We start from the raw sequence: 6,000 nt of genomic DNA on the forward strand, positions 1-6,000 counted from the left end.
CTAGGCCTACTTTAAATTGCATTATGTCTGCCATGTCTAAGCAATGGACATGCCTAAGGTTGTCAATAAGCAGGATTAAATGTACTATTGATAAGGCTTAAAAAGACCCACTGGTTGAGTCAACATTATTTCCACATAATTTCAATCAAATTACGTTGAACCGAAGTTGAATTGATGTCTGTGCCCAGTGGGGAGAGTGAATAATCACAGGGGCACAAGTTTGGTTTTAGAAGTGGGGGGGGAGGGACATAATTATTAATATTTATTTATTTTATTTATTTTATCCTATCAGATAGACACTCCAAACAGTCCCCCCATATTCATTGAAAGTTGCGCCCCTGGTCAAACACCATAATTGCTCCCTGTGGGCATATAATATTAAGGTAGACTATGGAGGCGTTTACGAACATCCAAAATAATAAGGGGAGCTGGCTAGAATACTGATGAAAAGAGGAAGTCAGCTCACTGTGTTGCTGCTCCCAAACTTGATCTTTTAATAAGCTATGGTCATTCATATTCATTTCAAAGCAGTCTCACGAGCAAACCCCTTTATTGAGAGGCTGCTATTTGGCAATTACATTGGGAAGGACAAAAATAAACTGCCTTTATTGAGGGGAGGGGAGGGGAGGCTATGCTTGGTGTTTATTCTAAACAACAATATTTCTAATTAGGATGGGGTCAGAAGCTTGATATCATAAATTGCATTTCTCGTTCCACGATACTCTGTGCACACATAGGCCTACATTTCTTTACGCATAACATATATGCGTCAATACAAAATACTAGGCTCCTGTCAACTGTATCGTTGCTTATGTGCCTTTGACACTTGTACCTCCTTGGCGCCATACAGACCACTAAGAAAAGAAGAACATTTCTATCCACCTTGATTAGAAAACTTTCAAACAATTTGAGTTCGTTGGAAATTACATCAGTCTCTGTCTTTGTTGTCTCTCTCTCTGAGGCTGAGAAGAACTGTTCTTAGGACTGTTCTTTCCCCATGTCTCTCTCTGAGGCTGAGAGGAACTGTTCTTAGGACTGTTCTTCCCACATGTCTCTCTCTGAGGCTGAGAGGAACTGTTCTTAGGACTGATCTTTCCCCATGTCTCTCTCTGGGGCTGAGAGGAATAGGACTGTTCCTTCCCCATGTCTCTCTCTGAGGCTGAGAGGAATAGGACTGTTCTTTCCCCATGTCTCTCTCTGAGAGGAATGGGACTGTTCTTTCCCCATGTCTCTCTCTGAGGCTGAGAGGAATAGGACTGTTCCTTCTCCATGTCTCTCTCTGAGGCTGAGAGGAATAGGACTGTTCTTTCCCCATGTCTCTCTCTGAGGCTGTGAGGAATAGGACTGTTCTTTCCCCATGTCTCTCTCTGAGGCAGAGAGGAATAGGACTGTTCCTTCTCCATGTCTCTCTCTGAGGCTGAGAGGAATATGACTGTTCTTTCCCTATGTCTCTCTCTGAGAGGAATGGGACTGATCTTTCCCCATGTCTCTCTCTGAGGCTGAGAGGAATAGGACTGTTCCTTCTCCATGTCTCTCTCTGAGGCTGAGAGGAATAGGACTGTTCTTTCCCCATGTCTCTCTCTGAGGCTGAGAGGAATAGCACTGTTCTTTCCCCATGTCTCTCTCTGAGGTTGAGAGGAAATGGACTGTTCTTTCCCCATGTCTCTTTCTGAGAGGAATGGGACTGTTCTTTCCCTGTGTCTCTCTCTGAGGCTGAGAGGAATAGGACTGTTCTTTCCCCATGTCTCTCTCTGAGAGGAATGGGACTGTTCTTTCCCCATGTCTCTCTCTGAGGCTGAGAGGAATAGGACTGTTCCTTCTCCATGTCTCTCTCTGAGGCTGAGAGGAATATGACTGTTCTTTCCCCATGTCTCTCTCTGAGAGGAATGGGACTGATCTTTCCCCATGTCTCTCTCTGAGGCTGAGAGGAATAGGACTGTTCCTTCTCCATGTCTCTCTCTGAGGCTGAGAGGAATAGGACTGTTCTTTCCCCATGTCTCTCTCTGAGGCTGAGAGGAATAGGACTGTTCTTTCCCCATGTCTCTCTCTGAGGTTGAGAGGAATTGGACTGTTCTTTCCCCATGTCTCTTTCTGAGAGGAATGGGACTGTTCTTTCCCTGTGTCTCTCTCTGAGGCTGAGAGGAATAGGACTGTTCTTTCCCCATGTCTCTCTCTGAGAGGAATAGGACTGTTCTTTCCCCATGTCTCTCTCTGAGAGGAATAGGACTGTTCTTTCCCCATGTCTCTCTCTGAGGCTGAGAGGAATAGGACTGATCTTTCCCTGTGTCTCTCTCTGAGGCTGAGAGGAATAGGACTGTTCCTTCTCCATGTCTCTCTCTGAGGCTGAGAGGAATAGGACTGTTCTTTCCCCATGTCTCTCTCTGAGGCTGAGAGGAATAGGACTGTTCTTTCCCCATGTCTCTCTCTGAGGCTGAGAGGAATTGGACTGTTCTTTCCCTGTGTCTCTCTCTGAGGCTGAGAGGAATAGGACTGTTCTTTCCCCATGTCTCTCTCTGAGAGGAATGGGACTGTTCTTTCCCCATGTCTCTCTCTGAGTCTGAGAGGAATAGGACTGTTCTTTCCCCATGTCTCTCTCTGAGAGGAATGGGACTGTTCTTTCCCTGTGTCTCTCTCTGAGGCTGAGAGGAATAGGACTGTTCTTTCCCCATGTCTCTCTCTGAGGCTGAGAGGAATAGGACTGTTCTTTCCCCATGTCTCTCTCTGAGAGGAATAGGACTGTTCTTTCCCCATGTCTCTCTCTGAGAGGAATAGGACTGTTCTTTCCCCATGTCTCTCTCTTAGGCTGAGAGGAATAGGACTGTTCTTTCCCCATGTCTCTCTCTGAGAGGAATAGGACTGTTCTTTCCCCATGTCTCTCTCTGAGAGGAATGGGACTGTTCTTTCCCCATGTCTCTCTCTGAGGCTGAGAGGAATAGGACTGTTCTTTCCCCATGTCTCTCTCTGAGAGGAACAGGACTGTTCTTTCCCCATGTCTCTCTCTGAGGCTGAGAGGAACAGGACTGTTCTTTCCCCATGTCTCTTTCTGAGAGAAATAGGACTGTTCTTTCCCCATGTCTCTCTCTGAGAGGAATAGGACTGTTCTTTCCCCATGTCTCTCTCTGAGGCTGAGAGGAACAGGACTGATCTTTCCCTGTGTCTCTCTCTGAGGCTGAGAGGAATAGGACTGTTCCTTCTCCATGTCTCTCTCTGAGGCTGAGAGGAATAGGACTGTTCTTTCCCCATGTCTCTCTCTGAGGCTGAGAGGAATAGGACTGTTCTTTCCCCATGTCTCTCTCTGAGGCTGAGAGGAATTGGACTGTTCTTTCCCTGTGTCTCTCTCTGAGGCTGAGAGGAATAGGACTGTTCTTTCCCCATGTCTCTCTCTGAGAGGAATGGGACTGTTCTTTCCCCATGTCTCTCTCTGAGTCTGAGAGGAATAGGACTGTTCTTTCCCCATGTCTCTCTCTGAGAGGAATGGGACTGTTCTTTCCCTGTGTCTCTCTCTGAGGCTGAGAGGAATAGGACTGTTCTTTCCCCATGTCTCTCTCTGAGGCTGAGAGGAATAGGACTGTTCTTTCCCCATGTCTCTCTCTGAGAGGAATAGGACTGTTCTTTCCCCCCATGTTCTTTCTCTCTCTCTGAGAGGAATAGGACTGTTCTTTCCCCATGTCTCTCTCTTAGGCTGAGAGGAATAGGACTGTTCTTTCCCCATGTCTCTCTCTGAGAGGAATAGGACTGTTCTTTCCCCATGTCTCTCTCTGAGAGGAATGGGACTGTTCTTTCCCATGTCTCTCTCTGAGGCTGAGAGGAATAGGACTGTTCTTTCCCCATGTCTCTCTCTGAGAGGAACAGGACTGTTCTTTCCCATGTCTCTCTCTGAGGCTGAGAGGAACAGGACTGTTCTTTCCCATGTCTCTTTCTGAGAGAAATAGGACTGTTCTTTCCCATGTCTCTCTCTGAGAGGAATAGGACTGTTCTTTCCCCATGTCTCTCTCTGAGGCTGAGAGGAACAGGACTGTTCTTTCCCATGTCTCTCTCTGAGGCTGAGAGGAATAGGACTGTTCTTTCCCCATGTCTCTCTCTGAGGCAGAGAGGAATAGGACTGTTCCATTCTCCATGTCTCTCTCTGAGGCTGAGAGGAATAAGACTGTTCTTTCCCCATGTCTCTCTCTGAGAGGAATGGGACTGAATCTTTCCCTTGTCTCTCTCTGAGGCTGAGAGGAATAGGACTGTTCTTTTTCCCCATGTCTCTCTCTGAGAGAAATGGGACTGATCTTTCCCCATGTCTCTCTCTGAGAGGAATAGGACTGTTCTTTCCCATGTCTCTCTCTCTGAGAGGAATGGGACTGTTCTTTCCCCATGTCTCTCTCTGAGAGGAATGGGACTGTTCTTTCCCCATGTCTCTCTCTGAGGCTGAGAGGAATAGGACTGTTCTTTCCCCATGTCTCTCTCTGAGAGGAACAGGACTGTTCTTTCCCCATGTCTCTCTCTGAGGCTGAGAGGAATAGGACTGTTCTTTCCCCATGTCTCTCTCTGAGTCTGAGAGGAATAGGACTGTTCTTTCCCCATGTCTCTCTCTGAGGCTGAATGGGACTGTTCTTTCCCTGTGTCTCTCTCTGAGGCTGAGAGGAATAGGACTGTTCTTTCCCCATGTCCCTCTCTGAGGCTGAGAGGAATAGGTTCTTTTCCCCATGTTCCTTCTGAGAGGAATCATGTCTCTCTCTGAGGCTGAGAGGAATAGGACTGTTCTTTCCCCATGTCTCTCTCTGAATAGGAGGCTGAGAGGAATAGGACTGTTCCCCATTCTCTCCTGAGAGGAATGTCTCTCTCTGAGGCTGAGAGGAATAGGACTGTTCTTTCCCATGTCTCTCTCTGAGGCTGAGAGGAATAGGACTGTTCTTTCTTTCCCCATGTCTCTCTCTGAGAGGAATGGGACTGTTCTTTCTTTTCCCATGTCTCTCTCTGAGAGGAATAGGACTGTTCTTTCCCCATGTCTCTCTCTGAGAGGAACAGGACTGTTCTTTCCCCATGTCTCTCTCTGAGGCTGAGAGGAATAGGACTGTTCTTTCCCCATGTCTCTCTCTGAGAGGAATAGGACTGTTCTTTCCCCATGTCTCTCTCTGAGAGGAATGGGACTGTTCTTTCCCTGTGTCTCTCTCTGAGGCTGAGAGGAATAGGACTGTTCTTTCCCCATGTCTCTCTCTGAGAGGAATGGGACTGTTCTTTCCCCATGTCTCTCTCTGAGAGGAATAGGACTGTTCTTTTCCCATGTCTCTCTCTGAGAGGAATAGGACTGTTCTTTCCCCATGTCTCTCTCTTAGGCTGAGAGGAATAGGATTGTTCTTTCCCCATGTCTCTCTCTGAGAGGAATAGGACTGTTCTTTCCCCATGTCTCTCTCTGAGAGGAATGGGACTGTTCTTTCCCCATGTCTCTCTCTGAGGCTGAGAGGAATAGGACTGTTCTTTCCCCATGTCTCTCTCTGAGAGGAACAGGACTGTTCTTTCCCCATGTCTCTCTCTGAGGCTGAGAGGAATAGGACTGTTCTTTCCCCATGTCTCTCTCTGAGGCTGAGAGGAACAGGACTGTTCTTTCACTATGTCTCTTTCTGAGAGAAATAGGACTGTTCTTTCCCCATGTCTCTCTCTGAGAGGAATAGGACTGTTCTTTCCCCATGTCTCTCTCTGAGAGGAATATGACTGTTCTTTCCCCATGTCTCTCTCTGAGGCTGAGAGGAACAGGACTGTTCTTTCCCCATGTCTCTCTCTGAGGCTGAGAGGAACAGGACTGTTCTTTCCCCATGTCTCTCTCTGAGGCTGAGAGGAATAGGACTGTTCTTTCCCCATGTCTTTCTCTGAGGCAGAGAGGAATAGGACTGTTCCTTCTCCATGTCTCTCTCTGAGGCTGAGAGGAATAAGACTGTTCTTTCCCCATGTCTCTCTCTGAGAGGAATGGGACTGATCTTTCCCCTTGTCTCTCTCTGAGGCTGAGAGGAATAGGAC

This window comes from Oncorhynchus nerka, linkage group LG4 (assembly GCF_034236695.1).
Source record: "Oncorhynchus nerka isolate Pitt River linkage group LG4, Oner_Uvic_2.0, whole genome shotgun sequence".
NCBI lineage: Eukaryota > Metazoa > Chordata > Actinopteri > Salmoniformes > Salmonidae > Oncorhynchus > Oncorhynchus nerka.